This window comes from Phoenix dactylifera, chromosome 4 (assembly GCF_009389715.1).
Source record: "Phoenix dactylifera cultivar Barhee BC4 chromosome 4, palm_55x_up_171113_PBpolish2nd_filt_p, whole genome shotgun sequence".
Classification (NCBI taxonomy): domain Eukaryota; kingdom Viridiplantae; phylum Streptophyta; class Magnoliopsida; order Arecales; family Arecaceae; genus Phoenix; species Phoenix dactylifera.
Window position 1 is genome coordinate 3,751,503 of NC_052395.1, and position 20,574 is coordinate 3,772,076.

At 44.3% G+C, this 20,574-nt stretch overlaps 1 non-coding gene across 1 annotated transcript; it reads right to left on the reverse strand.

Annotated features, from left to right (window-relative positions):
* Positions 1-485: 485 nt before the first annotated feature.
* LOC120110728 lies at positions 486-591 on the reverse strand. Its single transcript, XR_005511862.1, has one exon. It is a non-coding gene; the product is annotated as a small nucleolar RNA R71 (small nucleolar RNA).
* Between the last annotated feature and the right edge of the window lie 19,983 nt (positions 592-20,574).

The following is a 20,574-nucleotide window of genomic DNA, read 5'->3' on the forward strand; positions in this document are numbered from 1 at the left end:
GTAGTCGTTCTAGAGTACGAAACCTATTACCTTTTAACCCTGAAATAGAACGAACCCTTAGAAACATTCGAGCTAAGATCAAACATTAGGATCATCCCCACCTCCTGAGATAGCTGAAGAACAACCCAAAACTCCTGAGGGAGTACTTTACTCCCACCATTTACACCTCCCCATCTTGCATTCGATTACCTGAAGTAGCAGCATGTACAATATGAAATAAAATCTAGTGTGATCCAAATGCTCCCATCTTTTTATGGGCTCACCAATGAGACCCATATAAACATCTAGATGAATTCCTTGAGATTTGCACCACTGTCAAGATCAGAACTTTACTGATGATGCTCTAAAACTTAGATTATTTCCCTTCTCCCTTAAAGATAGAGCCAAACAATGGCTGAATTCTTTAGAAGCCAACTCCATTCGTTCTTGGGATCAAATGCAACAAGAATTTTTTAAAAAATACTTTCCTATAGGAAGAACGAACCAGTTTAGACGTGCCATTACAAGCTTCTCCCAAACTAAGGGAGAAGAATTTCATAAAACTTGGGAGAGATTTCGGGACCTAATCCGTAAATGCCCTCATCATCAAATACCTAAGTGCAGCTAGTGCAATGTTTCTATGACGGTTTGACGGAACGAAACCGTCAGAATGATCGATGCTGCATGGGGGGGGCTTTCATGCTTCGAAATGAGCATTGAAGCATGACAACTATTTGAAAATTTTAATGAAAACTCCCTCCACCATGCTTCATGTTCTCGTCAAGCATCCCCGAATTTTCAAAGAAAAGGGGCCATTTGTGAAATAGTCATTCTATGGACCTGTCTAGCAAGGTAGAAGCATTGTCCCATAAGATTGACCACTAATGAAGGAGGACATGTTGTTAGCTCTTCCCAAGCACAAGTGTGTGCTATCTGTTCTAGCCCATCGCATCCTATCATGAGTGCCCCTCAGCACCCCAATATCCCGAACTCATGCAAGAACACATCAATGCTGCCCCAAACACAGCCCAGACCGGGGTAATGATCCATTTTCCAATACGCTATAATCCGGGATGGCGGAATCATCCAAATTTTTCTTGGAGGCAGCAAGCTTCTAATACCTCCCAACCCTTCTCCCCAAAATTTTCAAAACCCCTCAGAATTTTCATCTCTACCGTCCCTCAACTCAATTTCGGCATCCTCTCCTCCAACCCAAAGAAATACAGCCTTTGAGGAGAAGGTGTTGACTGCCTTCAAGGTTTGGAGGCAAAACACAAACTATTGCACTCTCACACGCATCAATTGCTAAGCTAGAATCAAATGGGTCAACTAGCTAATGCATTAAACAAGCGAAGAGGAAGGTAAGCTTCCAAGTCAACCAATGAGTAATCCTAGGGACATACGTGGCTCAAGAAACTCGACTAAATCATGAGCAAGCTAATGCTTTGACTACCCTAAGGAGTGGACGTATAATAGATTAATAAGGTTTGGGGAGGGTAACAATAAGGAAGGAGAAGAAGAAGAGAAGAATGTGTCACATGAAACCCAAAACCTTCTTCAGCTAGTCCACCATCTGCCACAACCCACATTCCAAAGGCTCCATTTCCTGAAGCACTAATGCACCCTCTCCCTTTGGCAAGAAGGAAACTTCATTTAGAAGAGATGATGGAGGTTTTCAAACAAGTTAAAATCAACCTCCCACTCCTTGATGCCATCAAACAAGTTCCCTCCTATGCCAAATTTCTCAAGACCTTTGCAACCAAAAGCGGAAATCTAGGACACATGTGCCTAAAAGGTCCTCCTAACTGAGCAGGTAAGTTCCATTCTCCAACACAACACCCCTCCAAAATTCAAAGATCCTGGTGCTCCCACTATTTCCTGTGTCATAGGAGATAACTTCATTGATCGAGCGCTTTTAGATCTAGGGACAAGTGTGAATCTTCTACCCTATTCAGTCTATGAAAAATTTGGGTTGGGTGAATTGAAACCTACCTCGGTATCTTTACAATTGGCTGATCGATCGGTGAAGATGCCAAGGGGGATGATTGAAGATGTTCTTGTCAAGGTAGACAAATTCTATTTTTCAGTAGATTTTATCGTCCTTGACATGGAACATGTGCCCAACCTTAAAAAACAAATCACTGTGATTCTTGGTCGTCCCTTTTTAGCGACAGCCAATGCATGTATTAACTGTAGAACTGGGGCAATGGATATATCATTTGGAAACATGAAAATTAAGTTGAATGTGTTTCATGCCGCTAACCAACATGTGAGGGAAGACGAGTGTTGCCTAATTGACGAAATGGATGATCTTGTAGAGAACGCCCTTCCCTATATCTTAGCAAATGATCCCTTAGAGGCATGTTTGGCCCCATTTTGACATTGACAACTTTGATATAGACAAGGCCGTAGAAGAAGTTAACATCTTACTCGACAATCAATCTCCCATGAGTTCCCTTCCTTGGAAGATCCGACCTGAACCTCTTCCCCCTATTGCTAGCGCACCACTTTGTCCTTCCATTGATTCTCTACTAAACTTGAGTTAAAGCCACTTCCGACAACTCTTAAGTATGCCTTTCTAGGACCAGAAGATATCCTCCCTGTAATCATCGCGGCCAACTTATCTACTGAACAGGAGGGTAAACTTTTAAGGGTGCTAGAAGAGAATAAACATGCCATAGGATGGTCTGTAGCCGATTTGAAAGGGGTTGACCCCTCTGTTTGTATGCATCGAATTCATCTCGAAGATGATGCAAAGCCCACCCGAGAAATGCAAAGAAGACTCAATCCTAACATGAAGGAGGTAGTCAAGAAAGAAGTGGTGAAGTTATTAGATGCCGGAATCATTTATCCAATTTCTGATAGTAAGTGGGTGAGTCCGACACAAGTGGTACCCAAGAAATCAGGTATCACTGTGGTTGAAAATACGGAAGGAGAATTGTACAAACACGCACAACCACGGGTTGGCGCGTGTGTATTGACTGCAGAAAACTTAATTCGATGACTAGGAAACACCATTTTTCTCTACTTTCATAGATCAAATTTTGGAACGGTTGGCTGGTCAAGGTTTCTACTGCTTCTTAGATGGTTTATTCTGGATATAATCAAGTACCTGTTTACCCGGACGATCAAGAGAAAAACCACTTTTACTTGCCCATTTGGGATATTTGCATATAGGAGGATGCCTTTTGGACTATGCAATGCACCCGCAACTTTCAACGATGCATGATGGCCATTTTTTCAGATATGGTGGAAAACTTTCTAGAAGTGTTCATTGATGATTTCTCAGTTTTTGGCCTATCTTTTTTGACGATTGTCTGGATAATTTGACCTTAGTTTTGAAAAGATGTAAGGAGACCAACCTAGTATTAAGTTGGAAAAAGAGCCATTTCATGGTTCAAGAAGGCATAGTTTCAGGACACGTCGTGTCCAAGAGGGGCACTGAAGTAGATAAAGCCAAAGTCGATCTTATTTCCAATCTCCACCCACCCAAAACTGTGAAACAAATCCGATCATTCCTTGGCCATGCTGGTTTCTACCGTCGCTTCATTCAGAATTTCAGTAAGATTTTCAAACCCTTGTGCAATCTTCTGGCCAAGGACACTCCCTTTGTCTTTGATAAAGCATGCGAGGAGGCATTTGAAAATCTTCGCTCGAAATTGACCACTGCACCTATCATACGGCCCCCTAATTGAACCCTTCCATTTAAATTAATGTGTGACGCATCCGACTATGCCATTGGGGGCAGTTTTTAGGGCAACGGCTAGATAAGGTACCTCATGTCATCTACTACGCTAGTAAAGCACTCTCAGATGCACAATTGAACTACACCACCACTGAGAAAGAATTGCTAGCTGTAGTATTCGCGCTAGACAAGTTTCGATCTTACCTATTAGGATCCAAGGTTACCGTATTCACTGATCATGCTGCCCTTCGACACCTTCTTGCCCTTCGACTAAAAAGGCTCTACAAATCTTTGAAATAGAGGAAATGAAATCAATTTACAAAAGAAATCATTTCACAATTCGGAATCAATTTGATTACTCATCAACCTCTCGTAATTCCTCTCAATGTTCCCTCAAATGCATGTACAGAATAATCAAGCATGGAGAATCAAGATTATAGAGGAATCTACTACAATATCAGTCAATATGCACAAGTGGAATCAATTCACACTTGGCGACATTCATGAAAATGAATTAAGAATGCTCATGGTGCAAAGTACATGACTCCCACTCACCTGTCAATCCGGTACAGCCCTGATACGCCTCCAAAAATCTACAGCAGGCAGTGGAGAACTTCTTCTTGTTCCCTAGCTTTCTTGCCCAACTGTAACATGCATTTATAATAATTTAGTCATGTATCAAGGATCATAATCTACGTGCCAATTATAACATAGAAAACTTTAATTGATTCAACTCCTCCGTTCCCTAAATCTTTTCTTTCTTTCTTCTTTTTCTTTTTAATTAATTAACGCACCATTTATGTGTATTAGGGACTTCTTTACATGAGTACAAGGTCCCTTTTAGCTTGATCTAGGCTTAATACTCTATTATAGCATGAAATCCCTTATTTTCCACCCGGATGAACAGTAACCCGGACTGACAGTGGGTTACTTCATCTCGGGTTTGATCCACTTTTCAGACTCCAAATTTGATGAAATTTTTACCTAACATTCTATACTCATAGGAAATTCCAGAATGGTAATATACATCACCATCGGAGGCCGATTGATCCCCTAAATAATTCACCGAAGTTGGCACTTCAACACAGTTTTTCCGTAGTGGTCGGAAAAATTTGTCGAAATCCGATTCTTCCTCTTTTAACCACCTCTACAACTGTCATATACCCCTCTAGACTACATCCACCCTTTGTATAGCCTAATATCATCAAAAGACTAGATAGAGATGGATATTTACCTTTTTCTTTTGGAAATTGAGGTCCTTGCGTAGAGGGAAAGGAGACCTACGTTTTTTCCTTCAGCTGGAAGTGCCAACCGAGATCCCTTTCCTCCTCGAATCCCCTTCCTCTTCTTCTTTCTTCCTTCTTTCTTCTTCTCTTTTTCTTTCTTTCTTTCCTCTCTGTTTCACGCCTAAGACTCCCTTCCTCTCTCTCTATTTCATTCCGTCTGAGACCAACTCAAACCCTCCAATTAAGTCACATCAAGCACTATTCACCCTTTGTTTAATATTATAAATTCCCATTTTTGCCCCTAACACTTCAACATATCTACTGTTATGCCATTAACTTTGATTCCTTTCCAATTTACCCTTACCACTTCAACGTATCTACACTATGCCATTATCTTTTGATTCCTTCCAATTTTACCCCTTATATCAATTTTAAAGGACTATTCTATCCCTTTTTATATAAAAAAAATTTTGGGGTTATTACAGAGCGCTCCACAGCAGGAGGGCGGGACACGAGGGTGACTTCGAGTTTACCACGAGGTCCCCTTTTCTCAACAAATCGAAGATGAGCCGGTCCCACCGAGGTTCAAGATGCCTCAGGTGGAGCCCTACCATGGCACGACCGACCCCCTTGACCATCTGAAAAGTTACCGGGCCTTAATGGCGCTGCAGGGATCCTCGGAAGCCATGCTCTGCAAGGCCTTCCCCGGCAACGCTCCGGGGAGCAGCTCGCCTTGGTTCGCCGGGCTGAAACCCGGCACAGTCTCCTCTTTCGAACAGGTCGGCAGACAGTTTGCCATCAACTTTGCTGCCAGCCGACCCCAACGACGGACTTCAGACTCCCTCCTCGACATAAAGCAAAGGAAGGGGGAGTTACTCAGGAAATATTTGGATCGTTTCACTGCCGCAACATGGGAGGTCGCGAGCTGGACCAGTCAATAGCCATGTCGGCACTCAAGATTGGAGCCCGGTCTTATAGGTTTCTCTTCTCCATCGAGAAGAATTTTTCGGCCGACCTCACCGAAATGCTAGTCCGGGCGCGGAAGTACGCAAAAGCCGAGGAAGCCGTCGCTTCTAGGCGCGGTGGGGCCGGGCAGACCTCCAAAAGCAAAAGAGGCATCGTGAGGAGTGCGGCCGACCCAGAAGCCCATCTCCGCGCCGAGCCAAGAACCCGCCTCGTCTGAAGAGTCCACCTCGGTTGCGGGACCGCTCCGATCAAGATCCCCGCCCCGTCCGAAATCTCCACCTCATCAATAGGACCCCAAGGGGTTCTCTATTCTGAGCAAAAGTTTTATCTTCCAAGTGATTTTTGATATTCTTCATTTATGATCGCGTTCGTCCTAATAGAAAGTTTCGTGATTTTTAGACAACCTGATATGCAATCCTGCTAGGATGCTATAATCAATGCCGGACGACGCTAGACGCCTCGGCCAAAAGTTCGAGACGCAACTATCGAGCTCGGTTCGATCTCCATCTGTCGAGCTCGGCTCGATCTCCATCATCTGACGAGCTCGGCTCGATCTCCATCTGTCGAGCTCGGCTCGATCTCCATCGACGATCGAGCTCGGCTCGATCTCCATCTCTCGAGCTCGACTCGATCTCCATCAGCTATCGAGTTCGGCTCGATCTCCATTAAGTACCTCGACTGAGGTCGGGATGCCCCGAGTGTCGACAGTGCGTGCCCAGACCCCTCGACACTTCGGAAAGACGGGGTAGTACCTTCACGGTCCCCCATATGCGCCTCCTCGACTAAGGTCGGGATGCTCCGAGTATCGACAGTGCGTACCCAAACCCCTCGACCTCGGGATGATGGGATAGTACCCTCGCGATCCCCTCCGAAAATAAATATTCGTGATCATCTAAAAGTTCGAGACGCAGCCATCGATCTCCATCGACCATTGAGCTCGGCTCGATCTCCATCGACCATCGAGCTCGGCTCGATCGCCATCGACCATCGAGCTCGGCTCGATCTCCATCTATCGAGCTCGGCTCGATCTCCATCAACCACCGAGCTAGGCTCGATCCCCATCGACTATCGAGGCTTGGTTCCGATGTCAGATACCTCGATCGAGATCTGGGTGCCTTGAAGCCTGCGACAGCTTCATGTACGAGCTCAAAGGGTTACGACCCCATGCTTCGGATTAAGCTTGGGGTCATCCTCTGCGACAAGCTGAGGTACCACTAAGAACAATTTGCGGCACGGGGCATATAACCCCGAGAAGGTATGTTCTGATCGTCCGATACGCACATTCCATTCATTCTTATGTTATATATGTAAATAAAAATTCCGGCAAATATCGGGGGTCCTCCGCCGAGCGGATTACGAGCTGAAATCTAGTCGAACACGCCCGCACAAACCCTAGTTCGGTTTTTCGGCTGCTCGGTGAAATTTAATCCTGAGGTCGGGGGGTTCAACGATTTGGGCCACAAGCTAGTTACCTAATAAGATGATTAGAGCACGGCGCCCCGAAGCTGGGGCCCCACGCTCTACGACCGCGAGACTGCGACTCAAGCTTAGGAGCTTGGCAAGCTCGGGCATTTTTTCGGTCTAAAGTGCCTTAGCAGCTCGGGAACCCGAGCAGCAGAGCCTTGGAGAAACGTTAGCTAAAAAATGAACTATAAAGGAATTGAAAGAACGAAAGTTGAAAAGGAATATTTCCATTCAAAAGCCCGGAGGCCAAGTACAAAATTAAGGCTCGGTCGTGTGATAGACCAGGGCCGACCTCTCGTTAACCAAAAAGGAAAGAGTACTAGAAGCCTTAAGAGGCGGGAGCCGTAGCACCTTCAGCAGAGATTTCTCCGGGCTCGACTTCGATGACCTCGATGGCCTCACCAGCCGGACCTTCGGCGGTGGCTGGTTCCTTCGCGGCGGTCTCGTCCCGGCCTCCCTCCGCCACCTCTGGAGCAGCCTCGGGTGCTCCCACCAGGCCTTCCTCGGCGGCGGCCTCGCCCTCCTCGAGCCTCTCGACCCCCGCTCCTGGTTGAAGTAGATCGAGGTTGAAGTCAGGGCAGAGCCGCTTCACTTGATTGCGGAAGTCATTGAAACCCTGGATGAGCCCGTTCACGCCCTCCTCTTCGAGCAGGTCACGGAACTCTTCCGATTCACGGAAGCGTTGGACGGCGCTCTGGACCTGCTCCTGGGCCTCCCTCTCCCGGGCTCCAAGTTGAGCTTGGAGCTCCTCGGCCTTGAGCTCTGCATCTTTTATCCCCTGCTCGCGGACGACGAGCAGGGACTGCGCTCAGCCAAGCGGGCCTCGGCGGCCCGCAGCTCTGACCTAGTCAGAGCATGAGCGGCCTTTTCTTCCTTAAGCTCCGCGGCCACGATCTGGATCTCGTCCTCAGTGGCCCCTAGCCTGAGTAAGAGCTCCTTCTTTTGGAGCTTAAGCTCCGCTACCTTCTTCTCGGCCTCCTCCTGCACTCCTAAACACCGACGAGCTCATTCCTTGTAATCTGCACCGATCGAGATCAAGGTCTCGATCTCGTGGAGGTGCTGTAAGCGAGACAAATTAGGCCGAGAATAAAATTAGAGCATCAAAGCTAAAAGCGTAGGGAATAAGTGACAGTAAATGGAAGACTTATCCGAACGGCGGAGAGGCGAGTCGACTCCAAAAATTGGTTCAGGCTCATAGCCTGAATCTTCGCCCTGTCGGCTGGAAGGAGCGCGACGCGGAAAAGTTGCCGCGCCGTCTCGATATTCTCGAGGGCTGAATCGCCCTCGGACACTGTCCACTCCACGACATAGGACCGCTTTTCTTGTTGGCCCTCGTTCTCCGGCGGGTCGGGGAGGCCAGACCTTGTCGCCTCCGGCGAAGGGGGCCTCGCAGCCCCTTGGCTGCTACCCGGCTCGGATGACGGGCCCTCGGGTCGAACGGGAGGCCGACCAGGAATCTGCGAGATCGGCACTGGGCACGCGAGCGCCATAGCGGTCCCCCCCGAGCACCCGAGCTCGGAGCTCGAACCTCCCCTTCTAGCAGCTTCGGAGGGGTCGACTCGATGAGCGCTCTTCTCGGCGGCCCCGTCAGCCGAGACCTTTGCCTTCTTTTTCGGTTCGAGCGGTTCTCCTCCGAGCTCGGCAGCCCTCTTTCGAAACCGAACGTACAAAGCTTCGCTCTTGGTCACCATCTTTCGCAATATCTGCAAGGACGAGCAAGATAAGTTCGCGAAATATTACGCAGAAAAAGAAAAAGGAAATCTTTTCATTACTACCCTTACCCTGAGGACGCGCCGAGCTCAGGCCGACATTGACTAGAGCATCCTCGCTCACGAGGCTGCTCAGAAGAATACCGTCCCCGAGGCCGCGAACGGCGTTAAGGATCCCCTGCTCGCGCGTGGAAAGCCTAGGGGGTTTGTTGGCGGTCCTGAGCCGACTCGGCCTCCACCTAGGGTCAAACCCCCACGTCCGCTCGGAACCCAAAAAGAAAATTTTTTTCTTCCAATCGTGAATGGACGACCGAGCACCCTGGAAGAGTGGGCGGCCCGCCCGAAGGGCGATATAGAGCCATTCTCCGTCTCCCGGGTTGGACTTCAACATGAAGAGCCGTCGGAAGACATTCACGGAAGACGGGATCTCGTATGCCATACACAATGACAGAAACCCGAAGATCGTCCTCCATGCATTCGGAGCAAGTTGCGCCGGGACAAGTTGGTACTCCCCGAGCAACTCGTTCACGAACCTATAAAAGGGAAATCGTAGGCCGGCCCGGAGTGCCTCCAAGTACACTCCGATCCGACCTATGGGGGGTTCGTTACCCGATCCCCCAACCCAGTGGGTTCCAAACGGAACCCTCGCCGAAGAAAGAACCACTCCTCGACCATCTCAACCTCCAACTCACTCATTGTGGACCCGATTTCATTCGGACCTAGACCCATTAGGAAAAAGAAAGAGAAAGAAGAGAAGGGAAGAGGGGTTCCGAGCGAATGAAAAGAAGGACACCTATGGGGGTTCGCCGGAGATAATGGAGGATCGACCGCTTCGGACTGAGAAGGAGATGGGAAGAGGATGAAGACAATGGGAGGAAAATCGGAGATGGCCAAGAAGGGATTTATATATAAACCCCTCTGACGGCCCAGATCTGCGAAGTGGAGCGCTGCTCCCCGCTCAGATCATGACACGCGTCAACCCTGAGAATTAATGCGTGGCGTTCAGTTCGGACCGACGCTTCGAATATAGAAGCATCTCGTCGGATCGTGTGGTCTCATCATGAGCCCACGACGCGAGGATGCTTCGAAAAATGAAAAGGTACTCCTCTGATAAAACATTTTCGAATAAAGAGACGCCGCCCATTAAAGGCGTCTTGAAACGCGCAATAATTCAAAATTCCCCTAATCCACATTAACGCAGCCAAAACTACTTCCCGTGCTCGAGCCTGCGAGCAGCTCGAGCCCGAAAGTTGGGGGGTAGTGTTGGGGAAAAACGTCACCACGCCCTCCGAGCAGGGGCCGACCGAGTAGATCCCCTCCGAGCAGGGGCCGACCGAGCAGATCCCCTCCGAGCAGGGGCCGACCGAGTAGCCCCCTCCGACCTGCGGGCGGTCGAGCAGACCCCCTTCGACCTGGAAGCACCCGAATAGCTCTACCAACCCAGACGTCCGACCTGCGCGCTGAGGCCACATCCTCCCGCAGCACGACCGAAAGACTACGTCTTGCCTTCGTCAACAATTAATGTGTATGGGTCCTGCGGACATCCGGTTCACTCAACAATTAAAGCGCATGGCACCTGCAGGCCCTCAGCCTACTCAACAATTAAAGCGTATGGCTTCCGTTGCCTACGGACATCGAGCCTCTCACGGCAAACCCGCTTGACTACGAATGATGGCATGACTCCACGACGACTTAAGAGCTCTGGCCTAATCTCCTACAGCAATAGCATTGATTCACACGATCGAGCATTAATGTCCACTGTATGCCCAACTGTACGATAGACCATTTGCCCTGTCACATCACAGGTAACCCGACACCCTCTATAAAAGGGAAACCCCTCCATTTTAGGGGGGGATTGAAATCCTGTTTTTTGGCTTCCATCTCCGTTTATACACTCCCCCTCTGACTTAAGCATCGGAGGGCCGGAGCCGGAAACCCCGGCCACCGGCTTCTTGCAGGTCTCTCGGAGGACGTCACGCACCGCCGGACTGCCGCACCCCGATTCTCACCGGAGCTCCTCCTTCCTGGCCCATCGATCACCCCCGGGTCCAAATTCCGGCAACACCAATAAATCGAATTCATCGGATCGAATGGAATCAATTAGGGTTATGTTAGCTCAAGTATAGCTAGGACTTGCTTTCATTCTTTTTTATTTCTTATTTGAATTTGATTTTTTTTTATGTTTTAAAGCTTTGGCAAAACAGATACTCCCTTGGTCCTCATGGGAGTTGCAAGCATGTCGCTCTACAGTTCGTATTTTCATTAATACAAGTTAATAACTAATATCTCCTTTATTTTTAACTTTCGTGGAAGAGAGGGATTTGTCATTGCTATCAACCAAGAGCAAAAACTTTGGTATAAAACCACAAAGGTCAATACTTTGCCTCCAAATGTAGTTGGAGATAATTCAATTAATGAAGGGTGCATTAAAGTTGCCATCTATGATGGAGTGTAATCATTTTATATTTTTTTCAAAGCCCCAGTGGTGTGTTAAATTTAGACGAGAATTGCTAGCCAGATAGATCATTATAAGTAGAATCATTGTTATATGTGGAGAATAATAGAGAAACTAACCTAACATCTTGAAGCATGGTATATTGTATCGGCCCGAATCGAACGGTACGGGACGTACCATACCGGTTCAGTACCGGTACTCAGTGCGAGTGATGTACCGACACTCGATACATTAAAAAGACTCTGTACTGTACTGTACCAATACTGTGCTAGTGTGGTATTGGTACGGAATTCAGTACCGAGATGGTAAATCTTGTTTTGAAGTATTTACCATGAGAAAGAGACAGAGAGAGAGGAAAAAAGAGAAAATTTATGGTCTAAATATTGCTAAAAAGTAAAAACAAGAGGCAGGACAATTTGGGTTGAATATGACATAGTCTGCATAATGAAAGCACCGGCCTGCTTAATTCAACTGGTAGAAGATGGAACCAGGCCGGCTGAAAGTCCAAACCTCCACCGAAACCGAGAGAGACTAGACATGCAGCCCACTCAAAATCAACTGGCATTTAAGTTTGACCCAACTCAAATATCTCCCATTGCCTCTTCAATACCCAACAAACAAGCACATAAAAGGTGTAGTTTATATGACTAGAATATATAAAAGGTCACACAAGCAAGCATGGTATCAATGGGATCCTCTAATCCAATCAATTTTTAAATATTATCTTTAACACAAAAATACTCCCTTTTTGAAGAGATGTATAGGGAACTAACAAACTTTGACAAGAAGGGCAGGCCCAGTAAGCCCATTTTGCTTGTGAAGCTAGGATACAATTGTGACCTTGCAACAACGTAGGCCCAATTCTTTTGAAGTTAAGATAGGGACCTCCTCTTTTGCTAGAAATAGCTTAGGTGACTTAAAATCCACTCCTGACCTTTTGGGGTTGGGTTGGGAACTCCAGCATATTACCAAACCTCTGCTATATTGGTGATTATACTGTTTGATTTGGAGTTTTTCTATCATGCATTTGCCACCCCTCTCCTTACAAATTGTTCCCTAATGAGCATTATGGATGCCCCACCAAACAGGCCCTAATGAGACATCAGGCTATACCAAGATAAGGGAGGCTTACAAAAGAATTACTTGCAATACTCCAGATAGCCTATGAAGCGATTAGATAATAGAAGCTAGCTGATGTGATGGCCCGAAGAGAGCACATGCATAAGAATACAAAAAAAGCCCACACCTATAGAATTCTCCTCGCTCCCGCTCAATTATTGGTTGGACCAGAGTTACTAGCTCGGCGGTGGATCAATCCAACCGCAAAACCAATACATACATTCACGTAGGAAAAAGAAAGAGGAGGGAAGTGGAGCGATACAAACATGCGTGTTGCTCTGCACTTGGGTTGGTCTATAGCTGAGTTGGTGGATCTGATCCGACCAATAATTTTTTTCTCTCTCAGTATCCATGTGTTGTTTTCATGAGCCCATGTTCAACCACAGACTCAGATATGGTCAAGTTTGTAATCACGGGGCACCACCTCGCAACACATGCAGTCATGTACGTACGCTACAAGATCTTGCTGACCACATCCTGCACTCGTGAGAGTTCAAGGTTGGTTAAGAGATCCGGACTTTTACCTTGGGCCTCAAATGCTCGAGACCAGAGCCACGTGTGTTGTCGGGGGGGCATGACCCATTCGCCCATACTCGGCTTTTGGTATCACATGCACCTGACTTCCCCGCAGGAAAGCCCACGAGGCCCATCACATCAACAAGAATCTCTCTCTCCCTCTCTCTCTCTCATTTTATAGCTCCAAGATATCATAGTATCTTCATCGGGAATAACGACTAGGAGACATCATATCTCCATCAAGAAATAATAATTGAGATATAGAAGCATGAGATATATTAACACCAGAATGGTAAGACATTAATGATATTTCAATCTGATATTATTTGGACTGAAGAGAGCATGAGGGTTTTTTTTTGCGTACATGCCCTCCTGATATTTGAATTTACGTAAATATTCTTTTAAAATTGATATTTGCATGTATATCCTCATCAAACACTTGTTTTGTATATATATTCTTTTTTTCTTTTTTTTTTGCATGTGTACTCATGCTATCTAACGCCGTTAAGAAGTTGGCGGTTTAAAATTGAAATGATGAAAATACCATTAATGGATAAACATGCAAAAAAAAAATGTTTATAAGGGTATATATGCAAATAGCAATTTTGGAGGGTATTTATACAATTTCATATATTTATAAAGGTGTACACACAAAAAATTCTTAGATTTTTGCATAAATACCCTTCTAAATATTGAAATTTTCATGAATTCTCTCCAAATTGATATAGAAATTGCATGAATGAAAAAAAATAAAATTAGAATTTTTTGCATGTAAATCCTTCTAAATATGTGAAATTGCATGAATACTCTCGTAAAGTGTTATTTGCATCTTACCCTTATAAACATTTTCTTTTGCATATCTACCCATTAAGATTATTTTACTTATTTCTAATTTTAAACTACTAATTTCTTAACAGCGTTAGATGATGTGGGTATATATGCAAAAAGAAAAGAAAATGAAGGGTATGTACGCAAAATAAGTATTTTATGAAGATATACATGCAAATATCAATTTTGAAAGAATATTCATGCAAATTTTAATATTTAGAAGGATATGTACTTAAATAACTTATTTTAATATTATTTGGACCTAAGACATTAATAATGTACCAAAGACAGAATTTAGACCCAAGTCTGTCATAGAATCAAGAGACTTATATCATTTGGAAACGGAAAACTCTATGTTTAGAAGATGGAAAAGAGAACTGAAATATGTCTACTGGGTTGTTGATATCAATATGTAGGCTGGTATATTAGAATGTATCAGTGCACTTTGGCTTAGGTAATGAGTGAGCTAATCTTTATCTACTGTACATGTGACTGAGTTTTTGGGATGGATCAACTAAGATTAAAACCATATACCCCTTTTTGATCTTTGAATCGCAGCCTAGGGATCTCATGGTCTCCGAGGTTGGAAAATATAAGACCTTCCTGCATGAACAAACGCCGCCAAATCTGACCCTCTAACTGCCCATGTTTTAAGTGTGGTGCCGTCCCTTATCCAAAAACTATAACATCTGTGGAAAGAACGTGGATCGCGAAGACCAAGAGACAAAACTTGAGCTTTCAGCTTTTCGTAACAAGCTAGGATTCTTCATATGCAATATGACCCAGGATCTTCTACGTAGAATGTTGTACACCTCTCGATAGCCGCCATTAAGAGCAGCATATAGCACTCTGCAGTGCAAACTGCACACCGTAGATGATTTGTGCCCGTGGAGTATAAGACACATAGGCGAAGAGCATAGTAACCATTTACACCTTGGGGTGGTAGGTACGGCAGTTACTAGGACTATCTTAGATGAAAGGCTTGCAGGAAGGTTTCGCCGTGATTGCGTGAGATTTCGATATATTTCCAGATTAGGGTTCACTCCACCTTAATAAAGGTAAGGTGAAAAAAAGCCCTTGTTGATGTTGAAATTTTGATCAATAAGCCTAGACAGCCCTTAGGGGCCTATCATTATCAGGCCCCTGCTCCTTTGGAATGGAATTCCTGACATGTGGACCCTAGCTAGCTAGGTTGCTCAGCAAAGCACACCAATCCTTTAATCCTGAGCATTTTAGTATGAGATTTCACACAAGGAACAGATTCAATTTGATAGCATCTCATCTGCTGCAACAAACTTATAGTGTGAATAAGATTAATGATAGGGCATATGGGATAAGCCAACCCAAACTTTGAACTCATTTGAAAATAGTAATAGTTGCAATAACTGATCCATAATGTTGCACTGGGACAAGTGTCATGGCCTTGGCCTTGCTGCACATCCCAAGGTCTAGTGAAGCGGACCCTAATAGGGAGATACCTATGAATGGGTGAGGTAGAGTTGCCTAATACTCTTAGAAATGTTTTGCTTTTTAATTTTTTTGGCTGTATTCATATACATTTAGTATGATACTTCCGTTTTAGTAGGAGAAAAAAACGAACTCGTTCAGCTGGGACGCAATTCCTCTTGAAAGGGATATGCGGAAATTTCCAAACAGTTCGGATGGGTGAAAGTAGACAATTGGTTGGTAGCACGTTAACTCTGACCTTTTTATTTTTTTGTTTTTTGGTAAGGGAAGAGACAAGAATCTTTTTCGGACATGTTATATTTTCAGAAACCGAGCTCTCTCCACTGTGATGGTCACAGCTATAGTCGCTAAAAATTATAATAGGATTTTGTAATAAGATTTTCTCAGTAAGATACATTAAAAATTAGTTTTTATACTCATATTTAAAAGATAAAATTTTAAATTACTTATCATCTGCATACCAGCTATGGATTTCTTTTTTGAAAATTCTTTACATATACTTGTATATATGTGTGTGTGCAGATATATGTATATTTATACGCATAATCTAACTAGAGATACTTAGGTACATAATATACTGGGTTGTTAATGGACTGGCCTAGGCAGCATGCCGGAGAGATTAGAGGCTGGTTATAATTTTTGCTTGAATAAATTTTGAATCGAATTTATTGGTAGTTTGTAATTATGGCGAGGGAACTTTCGGGATATTGTTTGAATGATTTTTGAATACCAAAGTTTAGTTATCTAGGTAGAAAGTAGAAATGCTCTAAAAGCCACTGCCTATTCATCATCATTTGGAGAAATATATTTTTTGAGTCATGAATTTATTTGACAAGTCTTCCATGTTTTATGGGGCCAACTTTATGGGAAAATCGTGTTGGTGGTTCTGGGTGTGACAGCAAGACTAATGTATAGAATATGTGGATAAGTTGAAGACTAATACCAAGTTATCAGACTAGGTGCTGTGAAACTACAGTCCAAGGATTAGAATTTTTCCTGCATTGCTGCACCTAGCATTAGTTTCTTTTCAAGAAGAAAGTAAAAAAATAAAAAGGAGATGAAGACAAAGGACAACTTTGATAATATTCGAGCATACCCCATTACTAGCATGCGTAATATTGACTGTACTAAAACCTAACCCGCTCCACCAACCATCCTCTTTCACGTACGCATGCAGCACCTAATTTTGTTTACTCTGGAAGAAACATGGTCAAACCAAACCGTGGAAAAAATGCTATGATCATTTGACTGTTGTTCTTGATGACACATTAACCAAACAGAATTAGGCAAGTGTAAAGTCTTCTGGCCTGATCCATGTAATTCCTTATTATTCAATTAAAGTTTCAAGGACTTGCGAGCAATTCAACATTGGACTCTAGGATGGAAAAAAGATGCCTGACTGGAAAAGAAAACCATCTCCAAAGATATATATCGTTACCAAACTCTAACTGGAAAAGAATTTCTACCATTTGAATGTTGCATGGGTCGGATGATTCTTCTCCATGCAACCCTAATCGGACGACGTGCATGGCGTACAATATGCACGAGAATTGCATGGCATAAGCACATAAGATTCAATCAATCCACCTCTTCCTCTACATTTCCAAGCCTCCAAGGCATGAATCATAGGATGTGTGATGTATAGATGTCAAAGCAATTATCTCAAAATCTCCATCATCTTGACGTTGATGAAGATGTGGGTATCATGCCCAGATTCTCGCGTGGTTCTTTTTTGTTTCTACGTTGCTGCCAAGCGTTGCAACGGACGCTTTGGCCCCAACCAATCTCCTCTCCGCCAACCACGACCTAAAACATGTGCAACCAAGAGCCTGCTCAAAATAATTTAAGTGATCTACGCAGATTCAATATGGAAGAACCTTGGAAGTTTGTTTGAGTTGAAAGGTGTGGTGGTTTGCTCTCCCACAGACCACCCCACTTTTAATTCCATCAATTGCGAGCTTTTGGAATAAGAAAAGTAATATTAAATCTATTAATCTATACCAGTGTAAACAGGTGTAGATCTTAATTTTTATTTAGGAAACAGTAGTGTTATGCGGACAAATGCTTGCAGTTATTCTGTGTGTCTTTGGATGCTGATGGAGAAATGAAATTCAACAAGTTTGCCCTTCAATCACTCTTATTCTGTCATATAACAGTATTATGACATCATACAGTACTATGATATGAAAAATGATATCAGTAACCTAGGTGTTGTGCGAGGATTAGAATTATTCCTGCATTATTCCACCTAGCCAATATTAGTTTCTTTTTAAGGAGAAAGTGAAAAAGAAGATGAAGACTGTGAGGACCCGTACGGGCGTGTGTTTAGTCCCACATCGGTTATTCGTTGGGTAGATCTTGGGTACTTATACAGGATCAAGGAACCCAAATAATAACTTCCGGCTAGCCATTTTGGGTGAAGTTCTAGGTTGTTACAAATGGTATCAGAGCGGAGCCAGTCCATAATCTATGTGGGCTAAGGGACACTGCAGCACGGATCCCTTGGGGCTGACCACGGGCCGATCATGGTGTTCGTGATTAGATTTAAATGGATTTGAACCCTTAGCCTGACGAGGACGTCAGGACTTGAACGGAAAGAGTATGTGAGGACCCGTGCAGGCGTGTGTTTAGTTCCACATCGGTTATTCGTTGGGTAGATCTTAGGTACTTATACAGGATCAAGGAACCCAAATAATATCTTCCGGCTAACCATTTTGGATGAGATTCTGGATTGTTACAAAGACAAAGGACAACTTTGATAATATTCCAGTATACCCCATTACTAGTATATGTAATATTATTGACTATACTACAAGCTAGCCCGCTCCGCCAACCATCCTCTCTCACGTATTACGTTTAATTTTGTTTGTTTTGGAAGAAACATGGTCCAAGCAAACCGTGGAAACAATGCCTTCATCGTTGGACTATTAATGTTCTTGATGACGCATTAACCGATCAAAATTAGGTAACCGTAAAGTCCTGAGCCTGATCCATGTAATTTCTTATTATTAAACTAAAGTAATTTTAAGGATTGGGAGCAATTCAACACTGGATTCACTACAAAAAAGGAGATTTTTCGACGCCTATTTTCTAATGCTAGGAAGAAGTGTCGAGAAATTTTGGTTCAGCACCAAAATTTACCAACGCATTAAAAGCGTTGGTAAATCTTTAGAATTGACGACGCTTAAAATGCGTTGTTGTAAGCAGGACCTACGATGACGCTTATAAGTGCCGTCATAAGCCAAATCGCTTCCCACCCTCGCCCCACTCTCGATTGATGCCCTAGCTGCCTTAAAATTCTCTCCTCTCCTCTCCTCTCCTCTCCTCTCATTCAAAAGCGTCCCCATGCTCCGATCGGCATCCCCGTGCCGATATCAATTCATCGCCTCCCCATCTCGCTTCCTGAGCTCCGATCGGCGTCCCCGCATCGACATCAATCCATCGCCTCCCCATCTCACTTCTCGAGCTCCGATCGGCGTTCTCCATTCCGCTTCCCCGCCACCGTCGACCTCGCCCTCTTCCGGTGCCCTTCTTCTTCTCTCGTTTCTTGCGTTTTTTGCTCTTCGTGAGGCTAGTATTTTCTGTTGATTTTTTGGGGGGTTTTGCAGATCCCTTTCCTTTCTTGGTGATTGCAAGTGCTTCTGGGCCTTAAAAATTATAGGCGCTTCCTTTCTCGTTTCTAAAGCGGCTTAGGAATTTAGAGAGGACAGAGAGGAGCTCTTCTTCTATAATTCCTCCCCCTCCATTACGGATCGTTCGCAATCATTTCTATTTCTTCTCCTCGAAATCGAATCCATGGTGCGAAAGCGGAAATCGAACACGACGCGCCTCGACGAGGTGGATCGAACACTCTACTCCGTCTTCTGCAGCGCGGCCAAGTCGCTCTCTCAGTTCTACACCCAGGCCATAAACCATCAGAAGCTCTCCTTCCAGGCCGGCAAGCACCATGCCCTGGTTTCTCTCTCTCTCATCCTCATCAATTGACTATTCCCAGGTTCATCTTTACTTTATGGTTCATTTAGATCATTACTGGTTCCTACTTGATGGATTCAATTTGTATTGGCTCTTCTTTCATTGAATTTTTGTAAAATTTCTTCTTTGTAAAATTTCTCCTTCCAGGCCATGAACCATCAGAAGCTCTCCTTCCAGGCCGGCGAGCACTATGCCCTAGTTCCTCTCTCTCTCTCATCCTCATCAATCGGTCGTTCTCAGGTTCATCTTTACTTTATGGTTCCTTTAGATCGTTACTGGTTCCTACTTGATGGATTCAATTTGTATTGACTCTTCTTTCATGGAATATTTGTAAAATTTCTTCGTTGTAAAAGTTCTCCTTCCAGGCCATGAACCATCAGAAGCTCTCCTTCCAGGCTGGCGAGCGCCATGCCATGGTTCCTCTCTCTCTCATCCTCATCAATCGATCGTTCCCAGGTTCATCTTTGTTTTATAGTTCATTTAGATCGTTACTGGTTCCTACTTAATGGATTCAATTTGTATTGGCTCTTCTTTCATGAAATCTTTGTAAAATTTCTCCTTCCAGGCCATGAACCATCAGGAGCTCTTTCTTTTTTATATTTTTTTAAAAAATTGAAGGCTAAAGAGCGTCGGCTTTGAGTCTTAAAAGCGTTGCTAAAAACCGACCTTTCATGACGCTTTCTAAAAGCGTCGGAAAAAAACTTTTCCCACTCAGATATCACCGATGCTTCGGCGACGCTTTGGATAGCGTCGGGGGGATCTTTACCGATACTTATAAGCATCGGTAAATGATGTAAAAAATGCCAGGAAAAACCACTTTTTTTTTGTAGTGATCCTAGAATGGAAAAGGGTACATGCATAGCCAGACTATACAAAAGAAAGATTGAAGATGATATGACCTCCTTATATATTATCCATGGGTGGTATATATTCTCATCAATCAAAATATTCCACTTTTGAGAAAACCATCTCCAAAGATATAATCACCAAACTCTAACTTGAAAAGAATTTCCATACGTCTTGGATTCTCCTCCTGCATGGTGTACAAGATGCACGAAAGCTGCAATGCATAAGCACATGGAATTCAATCAATCCACCTCTCCTCTACATTCTAAGCCTCCAAGGCATGAGTCATGGGTGGCGTGATATATAGGCATTGTGCTTGTACTATAGAGAAAATAGGAATTT